The sequence below is a fragment of the Saccopteryx leptura genome, chromosome 2 (genome assembly GCF_036850995.1).
Source record: "Saccopteryx leptura isolate mSacLep1 chromosome 2, mSacLep1_pri_phased_curated, whole genome shotgun sequence".
Taxonomy (NCBI): Eukaryota; Metazoa; Chordata; class Mammalia; order Chiroptera; family Emballonuridae; genus Saccopteryx; species Saccopteryx leptura.
Window position 1 is genome coordinate 118,744,328 of NC_089504.1, and position 18,030 is coordinate 118,762,357.

Here is an 18,030-nt window from a genome sequence, read left to right on the forward strand (position 1 = left end):
CCATATAATATATATAATTATAAAGTATGTGTATGTAGTTTTTTTAAAAATCGCTATTTGTGGAAATTAATAAGGCATGGCATCAGGGATATGTGCACATCAAAACAAAATAGGCATCAACTATAATTAAAAAAAGAAATAACTAAAAACAAATAACACCCCCCTCCAGGAAGTTGTGGGACCAGCTGTACTTACAGCCAACATTCAGGAATGACTTAACTATTGAGCTTAAAGTGGGCTTCCTCACCTTCATACTTAAAGGCGGGGCTTGGTTGGAGCTGAATGTAATCACTGCCACAGATTTCTCTTTCTATAAAATTCTAAGAATGTTTATTGATTGATTGCGCCAAATTTCTGCATTTTTTTAAAAAGAATAACTCAGCCTTGATTAAAAAGCCTATGATCCCTGGGCAAATTCTTCTTGCCATTCTAACTCATTCAAATTATATCTTTTCCATCTGAAAAGGTCATGAGGAATGCTTTCAGAGGCGCTGCAAGTATGGTGGTTTCTTTGACCAAGTCTCAGGAGGAACAATGTGTACTGCCCAGTGGTTACCAGCTCTGTCAAGAGAGGAACATGATTATTTGTACAGTAATTTCCTCTAGTTTTTACTGTCCTGAAAAACAATATCCTGATAGCATACTAAATCTAAAATTAGATATTCTGTATGTGTCTTCCTATGGTTTTGTGAACAAAGGAACTAAAAACAATGGTAGTTTAAAAATAAAATTACTTTGTTCACTCTGGCAGTATCAGAAATGAAGACTCTTTTACCAGGAGAAAAGGGTACATATTGTGTGTTAGTAACATACCAGCAAAAATGTATCTAGCACTAAGCATTAGATCTGGTAAAGGCTGAGAGGAGTTATACACAGGAATTTAGGATACTTGTCTATCTCTGTTAAGAATATTTAGATTTAGTAATCTATGGATATTATTGAGAAAGGTTTTAATGACCATTATCCATCCAGGAGTGATATTGACTTATTTTAAACATCTGGCTTTTCACTGGGTTTAGCAATTTTTTGTTTTAATTTACAACCTTGGAATATTAACTAAGTAAGGTTCTGAAAGTTTAAGTGACAGCTGGTGTGTATTGTGGAGGACACATTTTAATCCAGGAATTTCTAATGGTGGATTTGTCCCTTTAAATTGCCTATGTATTGCTCCTCAAATAATGAGTTGACAGTTACTGAATTATTAGCAGAACAGAAGGATGAGGACTGGTTTGTGGTCCTAGCTCTCCAGCTATTTCCTATGAGGCCTTAGCGTGTTATTTATTCTTTGGCTTTGGTTTCCTTATGAGTCAAATGTCAAAACTGTTGAACAAGATAATTTTTAGGATTCCTCTTATAATCATATTAAGTGAGTCCAGGAATAATGTGAATTGTTTTAGATAATTTGAGAAAGTGATGACTGTTGTGATTGGAATTATATAGCCCTACACTTTATAAAAAAGAGTTGTTTCACAATAATGTGGCACATGATGGTATAGTAGAAATGTACCCTGTACTAGACATCTGGTAACCTTTGGGAAGCAGGTCAGATCGAAATAATAACCTGTGTTACCAACTGGATATTTCAATCCACCAAATTTATATGTTGAGACCTAATCCCTTAATGATGGTACTATGAGCCTTCTTATTGTGCCCTCACATGGTCTTTCCTCTGTGTGCTGTGGGTGGAGGGCAGAGCGCATTCCTAGCAGCTGCGGCTGATGCAATGCCGTGAGAATACTCCAGCTCCCAGAACCCTCCTGGGTATACCCAGGAAGGAAGCTTGCCCGCTGTAGGCAAGTGACTTAGCGCTAACCACGCAGCTCCCTGATCTTTTCAGCCATTGGCTTTGAGGAACACGCTATAACACCCTATAGGCTGAACCCACATATATAAGCTAGTTTACTTCCTGAATAAAGTGGATCTGCGTCACTGAACCTGGTCCCCGGAGTCGGGTCTTTGCGTCTTTTTTGTCCTCACCCCCGGCAGGACTTGTCCACAGTGTGCCTCATATATCTGTGTCATAATCTCCTCTTCTTATAAGGACACCAGTTGTGTTGGATTAGGGCCCACACACATGATCTCATTTTACTTTAATTACCACTTCAAAGGTCCTAGCTCCAAATACAGTCACATTCTTCTGAGGTTCTAGGGATTAGGACTTCACCATATGGATTTTGGGGTAACACAATTCAGACCATAACACTCTAACATGATTCAAATTTCATGTCTCTAAACTAAAACTAATTTTTGTTTGTTTACTTATTTATTTATTGTTGTTGTTTTTTAAAGAAGGAGAGACCTTATGTTGAGGAAGTTGAACAGAGTGAAGATGATATAGAAAATATTCATCATTGGTGTTTCAATGTGGGGAAATGGTGGCTCAGAACACCAGAAACATAATTAGCCCTGGGAGGTGAGAAGTTCCTTTCTTTGGAGGAGGATCCAAGATGGTGGTGAAGTAGGAGGAAGTTATACTCACCTGCTTTTCAGGACCAAACTGTAATTACAAGTAAAATATATAACAATTAACCTGAGTAAGTAACTGAAGAGTAGCTGAACAGAAGTCTTATAGTCAAGATTTACAGAAGAAGCTGTATCGAGAAAAGCAGAAATGCAGAAAGGACTGGCCCTGCTCCCACGAGATGGTAGCCGAGACTCTGCAGGGATATCTCAGCTGTATAGGTTCTTCTGAGGAGCATGGGGTCTCGACCCCACACCAGGCTCCTCAGTATAGAGCTCTGACACCACCTTTCTTGGTGGAGCAGTCCCTTCCATATGCCATCAATTTGGGGAATGCAATAGCCCCACACTCCGGACTCCCTGTTGCCCCACCTTGCAGAGCTCATGCCCTGTGGAGGAGTCAGCTGCCTGGGCCTGGGGTATAGACGTCTGGGTATACTCAGGATATGTCAATGACTGAGTTGTTTGGTTCTGGGTCAGGGAACACTTCCTCCACTATCCTGTGAGTCTGACAAACACCTCCCCTTCATGGGAGATCTGCTAGCCCTACCCTCCTGACTCCCAACAGCCCCATCTTGGAACTTGGACTCTCCAGGAGGTCCACGCACAATCTTGGACAGATTGAGTTGTTTGGCTCTAGACAGGGGTTATTTTTCCCTCATGCACTCCACCAACTCACTTTACATAAGCAAACCTTTGTCTATTTGAGCCTGATAAACTCTGCTGGCCTCACCCTGATGACTCTCTGAGACTATATTCTACCACAGAGGTCTGCAGATACCTGGCAGGTGGCAGCTAGCCTTAGTATACCCTGAGACTGTGGCTGAGTGGCCTCAGACCCAGCACTGGCACTGAGTTTGAACCTGTATCAATCTAGTTCAAACCACTCATTCCTACTTGGCGATTCACTGAGAACCTACCTCTTGTAGCTGGAGTACCACCAGAGGCTCTTTCAGTGACTGAGCCTAATAGGCAGCCAGCAAGTGGAGGCATATCTTGGGGAGGGGGGGTTGTGCCTCTTTTGCTTACCTGCCTCTGAGCTTGGTGCTGGTGGAACCTAGATTTTGTGCACAACCTGGCCCTTCCCAAGCATACCCACCCTAGCAGAGGCACCCACAAACTGTAGGTTGTTTGTAGCTCCAAATAGGTTGCCCAGGGATGGTGACAGGGCAGTGTCTGACATTGATTTGCTCTGCAGTTCTTCCCAAGAAGCCTCAGAACTGGCACACCCAGTGGCATGATTCAGGCAACATCAGATATTCAGTTAGCTTCACTAGTACACATCCAGAGGGAGATCTCTGCAGACCCTGCTGGGGTGAATTTTGTCTTGTATGGTTAGTACCTGCCCAGCAACTTGTACACAGTTGGTCAAGGTCAATCTTCACAGTCAGCGAACCTGAAGGTTGACCCCATGCACAAATGGACCAATAGCAATCAAGACTTAATTATAACAGGAGGTCTCACATAAACCATGCAAAGGATGTTCCTGATCAGCAAACAAAGCCAAAAGTGAGTAGAAGAAAGGAAATAATTAAGATCAAAGCATAAATAAACAAAATAGAGTTAAAAATAATGCAAAGATCAGTGAAACCAAAAGCTAGTTCTTTGAAAAGATAAACAGGATTGATAAACCTTAAATCAGACTCATCAAGAAGAAAAGAGACAGTACCCTCCAAAATAAAATCAGAGTGAAAGAGGAGAAGTAACAGCTGACAACACAGAAATACATATAATATTTATAATAAATAATTATAAGAAAAATTATGAACAACTATGTGCTAACAAGTTGGACTATCTGGAAAGAATGGATAAATCCAAAGAAACATATATAAAATTATAAAAATGTACACTTGAAACCTATATACTGTTAATCAATGTCATCCCAATAAATTTAATTAAAAATAATAAAATGTGAATCAAGAAGAAATAGAAAATTTGAACAGACCAATTACTATTAATGAAATGGAAAAAGCAATTAAAAAGTTTGTCAGGCATTCAAAGAAGAAATAACACTTTCTTAAATTGTTCCAAAAAATTCAAAGGGAGGCACGATTTTTCCCAAGCTCATTTTCAGGCCAGCATTATCCTAATTCCAAAACCAGAAAAAGACATTGCAAAGAAAAAAAAATTATAAGCCAATATCCCTGATAAAGATGCAAAAATTGTCAACAAAATATTAGCAAACCAAATAAAACAATACATTAAAACAATCATACACTATGATCAAGTGGAATTTATTTCTGGAATGAAGATTGGTACAATAGCCACAAATCAATTTATGTGATACACCACATAAACAAAATGAAGGATAAAAATTATATGATCTTATCAATAGATGCAGAAAGCCTTTTGATGATAAGCAGCACCCATTTATCATACAAACTCTCAGCACAGTATGAATAGAGGGAACATAGCTCAACACAATAAAGACTATATGTGACAAATGCACAGCCACAATTATACTCAGTGGGGGAAAACTAAAAGCATTTTAAGAGTAGACACAAGACAGGGATGTCCACTTTCACCACTCCTATTCAACATAGTACCGAAAATTCTAGCCACAGAATTCAGATAAGAAAAATAAATTAAAAGTCATCCAAATTAGAAAGGAAGAAGTAAAACTGTCATTATTTGCAGATGATACGATATTGTCTAGAGAACCATAAACATTCGACCAAGAAACTACTAGAACTGATAAGTAAATTCAGTTAAGTATCAGGATACAAAATAAACCTCCAGAAATTGGTTAGATTTTTATACACCAATAATGAATTATCTGAAAGGTAAACTAAGATAACATTTGCATTTACAATTGTATTAAAAAATACCTAGAAATAAATTTAACCAAAGAGGTAAAAGAACTGTAATCAGGAGATTATAACACAGTGAAAAAAAATAATTGAGGAAGATACAAATAAATGGTAGCATATAATATGCTCATAAATAGGAAGAAGAAACATTTTTAAATGTCCAAATATATGATGTAAGATGGTTTGACTTTGGGTGGTGGACACACAGTGAAATATACAGATTATGTATCGTAGAAATGTACACTAAAACTTATATGATCCTGTTAACCAATGTTACCCTAATTTAATTAAAAATTAAAAATAATAAAATGTCCATATCACCAAAAACAATCTCTAGAGTTAATAAAATTCCTATCAAAAAATCAATAGCATATTTCACAGAACTAGAACAAATAATTCAAAAATTTAGATGAAACCACAAAAGACCTAGCCACAGCAATCTTGAGAAAGAAGAACAAAGATGGAGGAATCATCAAACTATACTACCAGGCCATAGTAATCAAAACAGCATGGTACTGGCATAAAAGCAGACATATAGATCAGTGAAACAGGAGACGAAATGCAGAAATAAACCCACATCTATATGGTCAATTAAGGTTTGACAGTAGAGGCAAGAACATACAATGGGGTAAGCACAGTCTATTTAATAAATGGTATTGGAAATACTAAACAGATACATTAAAAAAATGAAACTAGACCACCTTCTTAAATCATATATATATACACAAAAATAAACTCAAGATGGGTTAAAGATTGAAACAGAAAACTTGATACCGTAAAAATCCTGGAAGAAAACATAGGCAGTAAAATCTCAAACATTTCTCTTGGTAGTATTTTTACTAATATATCTCCTCAGGCAAAGGAAACAAAAGAGAAAAAAAACTACGTAAAACTAAAAGAAGTTTTGCTCATCAAAGAAAACCATCAAAACATGAAGAGATGACCCACTGAATGGCAGAACATAGTTGCCAATGATATATCTGGTAAAAGATTAATATCCAAAATTTATAAAGGACTCATGACATATCCTGCCAAAAAATCCAAAAAAATAAACAAAAAAATAATATAATTTAAAAAATTGGCAAAAGTCCTAACTTCTTCAAAGAGGACATTCATAAGGCCAATAGACATAAAATGATGCTCAACCTCACTCAAAGAAATGCAAATTAAAATTGCAGTGAGACATCACCTCACCCTGTCAGAATGGCTGTCGTCAATAAATCAATAAATGGCAAGTGTTGGCAAGAATGAGGAGAAAGGGGAATCCTTGTGCACTGTTGATAGGAATGCAGACTGGTGCAGCCACTGGAAAACAGTATGGAGGGTCATCAAAAAATTAAAAATGAAACTGCCTTATAACCCAAAACATTAATGTGAAAGAATATTTGCATCTTTATTTTCACTGCAGCATTATTTACAATAGCCAAGATATGGAAGCAACTCAAGTGCCCATCAATAGCTGAGTAGATAAAAATGTGGTGTTACATATATATATATACACAATGGAATATTACTTGGCCATAACAGAAGAAGAAAATTTTACCATTTGCAACAGCATGGATGGACCTAGAAGGTATTATGCTGAGTGAAATAAGTCAGTCCTAGAAAGACAAATATTATATAATTTTACTTCTATGTAAACTGTAAAGAACAATATAAGTCAGTAATAAACAAAACAGAAACAAACTCATAGATATACAGAGAACAGACTGATGGTTGTCAGAGGGAAGGGAGAAGGGGTTACTGGGTGAAAAAAGTGAAGGGACTGAGAAGTATATATTGGCAGTTATAAAACAGCCATGAGGATGAAAAGTACAGCGTAGGAAATACAGTCAATAATATTGTGATGACTATGTAAGGTGATAGGTGAGTACTGGAAATATCAGGAAGATCACATTGTAAAGTGTGTAATTGTCTAACCAACATGCTGTAAAATACATCTAAAAGTAATATAAAATGATATTAAAAGTAAACTGTGATTGATAAAATAAAAAAAAGCAATGACTGTTCCAGACATAAAAAAATGTTCACAGTACATCAGTTTTAAAATAAAAGATTATAAAACAATAAAAAAAGTGTTTTTTTTTTTCTGAAGCAATGTTTTTGCTTTTCCATTGTTGATAGAGTAACACAAAACAAAAGCTTTAAAGGATTTCACCCCAGTAGGAAGTTTATAGAACTGGGCCAGAGTCATTTCCTGGAATGCTCTGGGTCATCATACATTGGTTGCTTCATTGCAGAGTGGATAAGGTGTTTCGAAAGCTTTCATCCACCTAACGAGGTCATCCCTGGGACTTAAAGGGGTACAGGTTACAAATCTTCAAAAACTTCTGAACTACTTTCTGCATTCACAGGCTAAAATAGTTTATTAAATTCACTACATAAAGAGACAAAATTTTTGTTACTTGATTGAGCTAAGATCATCATATTCTAAAAGGCAATTAAAATAGTCTGACCTTTAAAAAATAAATCACTAAACTGTTATGCTATATTTAAATCTTCAAAAAAGGCAAACCGTGAATTTAATAAGTATGAATGAGTTATGCAACTGAAAAGTTTTTGCAAGATTTTAGTACATAATTGTCTTTTTCTTTTTTTTGTGTGTGACAGAGATAGAGAGAGAGAAAGACAGGTAAGAACAGACAGATAGATAGGAAGGGAGAGATGAGAAGAATCAGTTCTTCATTGCAGCTCTTTGTTGCAGCTACCTAGTTGTTCATTGATTGAGTTCTCCTATGTGCCTTGACTGGGGGCTACAGCAGAGAGAGTGAGTCCTCACTCAAGCCAGCAACATTGGGCTTCAAGCCAGCAACCTTTGGGCTCAAGCCAGTGACCATAGGGTCATGTCTATGATCTCTTGCTCAAGCCAGCAACCCCGGGCTCAAGTTGGTGAGCTTGGCTCAAGCCAGTTGAGCCCACGCTCAAGCTGGTGACCTTGGGGTTTCGAACCTGGGTCATCTGCATCCTAGTCCAGCACTCTATCCACTGCACCATTGCCTGGTCAAGCTTTCTCTTTCTTTCTTTCTTTCTTTCTTTCTTTCTTTCTTTCTTTCTTTCTTTCTTTCTTTCTTTCTTTCTTTCTTTCTTTCTTTCTTTCTTTCTTTCTTTCCTCTTTCTTTCTTCTTTTTTTACTGATTTTAATTTATTGTGTTTACATAGATTCTAGTGTTGCCCTGAATGCATCCCTCCTCCCCCATATTCCCCAAAACATCTCCCTTGTCCTCCTTCCCATAGCGCCCTCTTCCTTTCCCTTCAGGTCTTTTTAAGTGAGAACAGGGAAAATAGAGACAAACTCCCCATGTGCCCTGACCGGAATCCACCCAGCAACCCTCATCTGGGGCTGATGCTTGAATCAACTGAACTGTCCTTAGCACTGAGGCTGACACTTGGACTAACTAAGCCACTGGCTGCAAAAGAGGAATAGAGAGAGAAGGAGGGGAAGAGAGGCAGATGGTCGTTTCTCATGTGTGCCTTAACTGGGGATGGAACCTGGGGCATCCACACACTGGGCCGATGCTCTATCCACTAAGCCAGCCAGCCAGGGCATAATTTTCTTTAAAAGTTAATCTGGCAAAAATAAAATTCAGATATTTACATTCCATTTTATGTTAAAGAAGACTAATACTTCTTATGTGGAAATATATCACAAGGCATATTTTTGCACATATACATATTAAGAAATATATATTCTTATGTAAATATTCATATATACAACCCAACATTTTATTAGTAATTCATTTTTCCAAGTGTTCAGAGTCATATATCTTGTTTTTTCAGTTATCTGCACAGTAAAACTTGAAAGTAAGCAAGTCACCTTCTGAGAAGCAAAATGGATATTGAATTCTACTTGAGTACTGAAGTATTAGAATGTAATGTATAGGAGAATTCTTCAGTTGTTACTCAGAGCCAACAGACTCATTTCTAACAAGCCCTATAAGTTTTGCTCTGAACATGAAAATTAGAAAAGGTCTCCAACAAAATAAGCACAAAAGAATCAATGAGAGAGGTAGAGAGAAATAACCACAGACACAAACTTACTGAAGGCAAAGCCAATTTTATAAGCTTTGATAAGCTCTGAAGCTATCACTCCATGGGGACTGAGGTTTAGATCAATGGTTCAGGGTCATAGAGCTGAAGCTGATGGCCTTCAGCTGACTGGATGAGCCCACCCACATTAGAGAGGGCACTCTGCTTACCCAGTCTACCAATTCAAATGATAATCTCATTCAAAAACACTGTTGCAGAAATTTCTAGAATAACATGTGACCAGATGTGTAGGCACCTTATGGCCTAGTAAAAGTTGACATATAAAATTGACCATCAAAACTATGTGATGTAACAGTAACTATGACTATGTTACTGTTAAAAGCTTATTTTTCATCATAAAATTAATACATGCTATTATCAGAATTTGGAGAACTAAGAAGAAATTCTTACAACTCAATGTCTGACACAGTATGTAGGAATTCATAAAATTCTCAAATATTGTATGTTCAGTGAATAAATGAATGAATGAATGAAACTAGGAAAATTTTTTATTAATATCTTACTGTTAAAGCTTTTTTTCTGTGTATCTTTCTTGTTTCACGTAGTTTTGCTTTACATGTTTTGTTTGGACTGTTTGACTTTCAGAGTGTTGAGTCACTTATTTCTACTAAACAAGTATGAAGGTTGATCATCTGACATATTCTCATCCTCCAAATAACATGAGTGAGGACAAGGCACGTGCTTTGTCAATGCCTCTTGCATTAAAATATCTTTAATATAAATATAATATATTCCTGGATGCATATATATTTTTGTCTAAAGGAAACTAACTGAAGCATGTGATCAAAAACATTTTTTGAATTTTTTTTAATTATTGGGAAAGCTCAGAAATTATCTTTGTAACCAAAAATTAGGGCAATATAAATGTGGGCATATAAAACATCTATTTTGATTTATTTGGCTTTGGCTCCAATTCTATAGGTTTGGGTCTAAATACAGAAAATAATATTTAAAAAAACTGAGAGATCAGAATGCAAGGCCCAATGCCTTGCTGGACAGGAAGCTGAAGCCAAAAAGTGGCAGAAGAAAATTTTTAATTATTAGTGGGAAAAAATGTTGAATCTAGAACATGGTGTTGTTTGTTGTTGTTGTTGTTTTTTTTTTAAATTATTGATTTTATAGTGAGAGGAATGGGGAGAGAGAGAGAGACCGGAACATAGATTTGTTTCTGCATGTGCCTAGACTGGGGATTGAACCAGCAACCTATAAGCTTTCGGATGATGCTCTAAACAACTGGGCTATCTGGCCAGCACACGGTATTTTTTTTTTTTTTTTTTTTTTGAGAAAGAGAAAGAGAGGCAGGGAGAGAGAGACAGGAACATTGAGCTGCTCCTGTATGTGCCCTGACCAGGGAATTGAACCAGCAACTTCTGTATTCCAGGATGACTCTCCACCACGAGCTATCAGGCCAGGGATTAATTTTTATTGACTTAGAGAGACAGAGAGAGGAAGGAAGAGAGGGAGGAGGGAGAAGGAAAGCATTTGTTGTTCTACTCAGTCGTGCATTTTTGGTTACTTCCCATGTGTGCCCTGACAGGAAATTGAACCTGCAACCTTGCTATTTTGGGACAATGCTCTTAACTGACTGAGCTAACTGAATAGGGTCAATTAGTATTTTTCTTGATGAGATGTTGAAGGATTTGGCAGTTGGAGCAGCTGAATAGAAAACAAAAATGTGCATTAAGATACTAACTTTGTTACCAATACACTGGGTTAATAAAACATTTAATCTTTCTTTACCATAGTCTACCTGCTGTAAAACAGACATTAATGGAATTTAATTTGACAGTTTAATTGTATTTTATAATATAAAGATATAGAAATCAAGTCACTCAAAATATGCATTGGACAGCTATAACATGCATAGAACCATACTTGGCTTTTCTTATAGAATTTTAAAGATATATGACCTTCCTTCTATGTTTGTGCTCCCCCCCCCCCCAAATTCATATGCTGAAATCCTAACCCCTCAAGGCAATGCTATTTGGAAGTGAGGGTTTGGGAAGTGGTCAGGTCATGAGGGTGGAGTTCTCATGAACAGACTTAGAACCCTTATAAAGGAGGCTCCTGAACCTCTTTCACTTTGTGAGGACACTCTGAAAGGTCTACAGTTTGGACCTGAAGGAGGGCTCGCTGCAGAACTTGAGCATGCCAGCACCCTGGTCTGGGGCTTCCAGCCTCCAGAACTGTGAGAGATAAATTCCTGTTATTTATAGGTCACTAGTCCCTTCAGGCTGTTATAGTTTCTTATAGCAGCCCGAAGGGACTAAGGCACCTCCTTATCTTTGTGGCATCTCAAGTGGAGCTTTGCACACAGAAAATGCTTAATAAATGTTACTTGAAAGTTTCTATCCTTATAAGCTTGCATCTATTGGGGGAAAATAAAAGACACATGTATAGTTGCAACAGTGGTTAGAGGTCCTGCAGCCATGAGATGCACCATTGACCCTGAATAAACACTGAGTGGACAGATGGGGAGAAGCTATGGGTAGAGGCAGCTGGGGAAGTTTTATGGATCTAACAGGGAGCTATTGACTCAAGTCGGTAGACAGTGGGGAAGGTGTAGCAGGCAGGGCAAGCAGTAACTGTCAATCTCACAGTCCAGCTGGGGCCACGTGGAGTGGAAGGTGCAGCTGCAAAGAGTGGGCTGCCTACGTTGACTCTGGGCTAAGAAATGGGGACTTAGTTCTTTATCCTGTAAATAGTGGCTATCTTTGTTTTTGAGTGGAGGAGTGACATGATTAACATAGCATTTTTAGAAAGATCTACCAGGTATCAACAAAATGACTGACTTAGAGAGCAACCAAACTGGAAGCAGGAAGCTATTAAGAGACTTTTAGCAGTCTAGGTATAAGACAAGGGTCTGGTTTTGAGCAATGAGAATAGAAAGAGGACAAATGGTTTAAAGGCCATGTTAATGAAAGAACTAATAGAAAACTAGCAGACTTGGCTAACTGGGAAAGGTGACATGGGGAATAGAAAGAATGAAAGCCAATTGCATTTGAAGCGCAGGTGGTTGGAAGGATAAAATTAATGTTTGGCCGAAATAAAGAAGAATAAAGACAGGGAAGTGCAGTAAAAGGAAAAATAGATGATTTCAATTTTACACTAATATCATTAATGGTTGAACATCTAATACAGGACACTGTGCACAATGCCTTATTGTTTACTGGGGACTCTTCCAGGGTGGCATGGCAATTGCAATGGAGCTGGACTAGCCCACTGGACATGCACAGATGCAGTGGTGGGATTCAGCAGGTTCGCTTCAGTTAGGCAGAACCAATACCTAATTTTTTGTTGAGTTCGGATAACTGGTTGTTAAAGTGGCACTTGTAATCAGGGTTCTCTCTAAGGTGGGTGCCTGGGCAGCCGCTCAAAGTGGAAATCACAAATTTACATTCCTTACTCTTTTTAACATTCATCTGTGAAACAGCATATTCTAAGCACCCATAGTAATGTTCATTACGTCCATAGGTAAAAAGAAATTGCAAGTGAGGACACCAAGCAAGAAGCAATATGGAAATAACTTAAATAACAGTTTTATTGTTTTTTGTCAGGTATGTATTATTTAATATTTTAAACTCTTTCTTATAACATAATCTAGTTTTGTGTAACTCTTTTATTGTTCTTATTTAAGTATTAAATGCATGAAATAATGAACTACATTCTAGTATTTTTTTTAATATTTAAAATGATCATTAGGGCAGAGAACTGGTTGTTACATTATTTGAATCCCACCACTGCACAGACCCTTAGAGAGAGGCAAGGACAGCTGGAGTGACAGGATAGTGCTGTGCAAATAACTCGATCCCTCCCCATGGTAGTGTGCAGAGCACACAGCACAGAATGACTCATTCTAATCTCCTGTTTAAGTCTCACTTGAGTTACTTAGTTTGAAGTCATATGTATATCTGTGACTGAATAATCAATCTTTAATGTTCACTTCTTTTCCACAATAGCTGGTGAGCCGACAATAGAAATGTCGCCGAAGAGAGTTTTTGAAATAATTATTCAGGTAACATTTGTGTCCCACCTTAGCATACATTTTCTTTTAAGAAAGTTTCTACATAGATAATTTCCATTTGCAAATTCAACAGGATACTGGAACAAAACCAAAACAAGTTGTGCTGTTGCATGTTTTTATCAGCCAGTGCCAGGGAGAGTGATTGGCACACTGAATTGCAATGGTATTATTAAAATTCATGAACAGGATAATTACCAATGTGTAATATTAAAAAATGCAGTGGGTGCTAAGTATCTTTGACATATTCCTTAAAGCTTTTACCATCTTGAGGGAAAATGTTAAAAGTCTGTCAGGAACATATTGAATTTTCCTAAAGCATATGGTGATGAAAAAGAATATCATTTTATGAGAAAATATTGTCATAATGGCTTCCTAGCCCAACATGTCATGGTCATTATCTGTTTCTATTGTGTAGCTGTTTTCCTATGTACCCTTTATCTCTAGGCTGGATGAAGTACCAGGTCTTGGAAGAATGTCATTGTTTCACCCTTCTCTTTCCTTTGGCCATTCTTTTGTTTTAGTTCTTTCTTCTAGAGTCCTTTGTTCTCCACAATGAAGTCTTTGTACCACATTGCAAGACTGGGAGGTATGTGTCTTCATCTAGGTTTTGTTTTGGCAATCCTAAGAGAATTTTCCTCTTCCAACCCCTTCTCACCTACATGATGTGTGTGCTGCTGTTTCCTCCTTTTCTGAAACAGTTGCTTGATTGAATCCCAGGACTAACTGGGAGGCAAGCCTGGGAGTGCTTATTTTTTAGCATGCATTAAAAAAAAATCCATTTTTATTTCAAGAGGATGACAGATGGGAAAAAACCAAAGCAACACGCATTCTCTGCTTGGTCCCTTGGGCTCTGTGTAAGCACTGAATGTGTTCCCAGAACTGGTCTGATCCCACATCACCCAACCCTACAGACAGGGTTGTGGCCTGGCATCCTCTAGGGGTGGCTAGTTGGTAGACTCAATTTCCACATTCCTGAAATTGTCACATTAATCTGTTTTCTAAGGCAACTAGGGAGCAATGCAGTGTTCCCCAAGGGCTTCATTGCTTTAGAAGTTTTAGAGGCCAAGTGGGCATTTCCAATTGGCTGTGAATTTCAAATTCTTTGTGATATGCCCTCAATAATTAAGACCTGGTGAGCTTGTATAAATTGTTTCTCAACGCTGCTCCTTACTTGAGGCAGCTTTGATGCAACACATAATCTCTTCCCTCTCCCCCAGTAAGGGCAATGGAGGCCTCTCCTGAAACGGCTCATCTTAAATTTCATACTGGAAAACGGGCTGGGAAGGCAGGGCTGAAGGCTGGAGTCAGGCAGCTACGGATCCATAGCCCACTTCACTGGGCTACATCCCAGTTGTAGAAATTGATCCTGGAGCTGATTTGGTCTGCTGTAGTACTGGGCAGAGACATCTTCGCCTTGAAGCAGACAGAGGCATGAAGCCACAGCCTGTTTAGGGCAGTGAGCAACAGCGTGGGAGACAAACATTCTCTGCAAGCAGTCCATTCCCAGAAGAACAATGTGGATGTAAACCATTCAAACAAATACTATTTAAAAAGCTATAAACATTATTTTTAAAACGTCATCATTAGGTTGACACATTGTGGAGCAGACATTTGGAAATAGAAACACAAAGTAAAATGTTCTGGTTTTCTGTTTTCTTTTCTTTTTTAGAGAGAGAGAGAGAGAGAGGGAGAGAGGGAGAGAGAGATAGACAGACAGACAGGAAGGGAGAGAGATGAGAAGCATCAACTCATAGTTGAGGCACCTTAATTGTTCATTGATTGCTTTCTCATATGTGCTTTGATGGGGAGGCACCAGCCGAGCCAGTAATCTCTTCCTCAAGTCAGAGACCTTGGGCTCAAGCCAGTGATCTTAGGGGTCAAGCCAGCAACCTTAGGTTTCAAGCCAGTGACCTTTTGGCTCATGACAGCTACCATGGGGTCATGTCTATGATCCCCTGCTCAAGCTGGTGAACCCATGCTCAAGATGATGACCTCGGGGTTTCAAACCTTGTTGCTCAGTGTCTCATGCTGATGCTCTATCCACTGCACTGCTGCCTGGTCAGGTTGTTCTGGTTTTCTTCAAATCTATCAGTGACTCACACTGGAGAAGATATTGAATTTTTCCAACACAATCAACAGTTAAACTGCTATAGAAATATAATATATTTACCTGAAACCTATATACACTTATTGATCAATGTCACTCCATGAAATTTTTATTTTTTTATTTTTTGTATTTTTCTGAAGTGAGAAGCAGAAAGGCAGAGACACAGACTCCCACATGCACTCGACCAGGATCCACCTGGCATGTCCACCAGGGGGTGATGCTCTGCCCATCTGGGGCATTGCTTCATTGCAACCAGAGCCATTCTAGCATGTGAGGTATAGGCCATGGAGCCATTCTCAATGCCAGGGCCAACTTTGCTCCAATGGAGCCTTGGCTGCAGGAGGGGAAGAGAGAGATAGACAGAAGGGAGAGGGGGAGGGGTGGAGAAGCAGATGGGCGCTTCTCCTGTGTGCCCTGGCTGGGAATCAAACCCGAGACTTCCACATGCCTGGCTGACACTCTACTGCTGAGCCAACTGGCCAGGGCACCCCAAGAAATTTAATTGTCTAAATAAAATTTTAAAAAATAATAATAAAAATTAGAAATATTTTCATAAATGACAGAAACTTGTTATAAAATGTCAAGGCTACTTCTCATACTTGTTAGATTAGCTATTATCAACAAGACAGGTAATAACAAGTGTTGAAGAGGCTGTGGAGAAAAAGAAATCTTCATTCACTGCTGGTGGGAATACAAATTAATACAGCCATTATAGAAGAAAATATGGTAGTTCTTCAAAAAATTAAGAATAGAATTACCATATGACCTAGAAATCCCTCTACTGGGTATCTGTCACCCCAAAAACTTGAAGACATTGGTATGTAAAGATAGAGGCACCCCCACATTCATTGCAGCATTATTCACAGTGGCCAAGACATGGAAACAACCTGTCTCTCAATGGAAGATTGGATAAAGAAGATGTGGTACATATATACAAGGGGATACTTCTCAGCCATAAGAAATGATGACATCGGATCATTTACAACAACATGGATGGACCTTGGGAACATTCTACTGAGTGAAATAAGTAAATCAGAAGAAGCTAAGAACTATATGATGTCACACATAGGTGGGATATAAAACTGAGACTCATGAACATAGATAAAAGTGAAGTGGTTACTAGGGGGAGGGCAATGTAAGAAAGGGGGCGGAGGGAAGGGTGTAAAGAGGGAAAAATATAAGGCGATAGAAAATGATTTGACTTTGGGTGATGTATATACAACATAAGCAATAGTTCAAATGCTATAGAAATGTTTACCTGAAACCTATGTACTCTTATTGATCAATATCACCCTATAAAGTTAATTTTCTAAGTAAAATTAAAAAAGAGAAGTTAGCCAAAACTAAAATATCTCCCCCAAATCTCCCATCTGCTTTCTCTTAATGTATTACTATCACCAGGTATCAGAATTCAGGATGATAGTCTATCAAAAATGGGGTCATTAAAGTAGAATAAGCTAAAGTAGGATAGGCTAGAAACACAGGTTTCTTAAAAAATAAATATATAAAATCACAAAAAAGTAAACTTAGAACCACCATGACAAGCACTCTGGTTTTATTCTTTTTCCCACTTTCTCATTCTTGTCCTTTTTCAGCTTCTGTCCCTTCTGGATTCAATTTATTTCCATGATTTTAACAAATATACTTTTACTTCATAGTGTATCCATGCAGGACCTGGATCGCTCTAAACGTACTTAGACTGGCCTATAAAGGTCTAAAATACAATACTGCTGATGAAAAAAATTATTTCTTTTATAAAATTAATTTTAAAACAGTTACATTCCAGCTTTGTGTGTGTGTGTGTGTGACAGAGACAGAGAGAGAGAGACAGATGGGACAGACAGACAGGAAGGGAGAGAGATGAGAAGCATCAATTCTTTGTTGTGGCAACTTAGTTCAGTGGTAGTCAACCTGGTCCCTACCACCCACTAGTGGGCATTCCAGATTTCATGGTGGGCGGTAGCGGAGCAACCAAAGTATAAATAAAAAGATAGATTTAACTATAGTAAGTTGTTTTATAAAGATTTATTCTGCCAAACTTAACGAAAATCTGACATAAAGTACTTGGTAAATAATTATTATTATATGCTTTAACTTGCTGTGACTCTGCTTTATAAATTTTATAAAGTAAAGTTACTTCTCTACTTTATAAATCACCATTACTGTGGAACCGGTAGGCGGTTAGAAAATTTTACTACTAACAGAGATACAAAAGTGGGCGGTAAGTATAAAAAGGTTGACTACCCCTACCTTAGTTATTTATTGATTGCTTTCTCATATGTGCCTAGACCGAGAGCCTACAGCAGACTGAGTGACCCCTTGTTCGAGCCAGTGAACTTGGGCTCAAGTTGGTGAGCTTTGCTCAAACCAGATGAGCCCACACTAAAGCTGGTGACCTCGGGGTCTCGAACCTGGGTCCTCAGCATCCCAGTCTGACACTTTATCCACTGCACCACCGCCTGGTCAGGCTCCAGCATTTGTTTTTATTTCCCTCTCTTATAGCTACTTTATTACCTCTGTTTTACTGTGCTTCTAGAGTCAACTCCTTCTAGAGTATTCTTTTTTTTTTTTTTCTTAAAAAG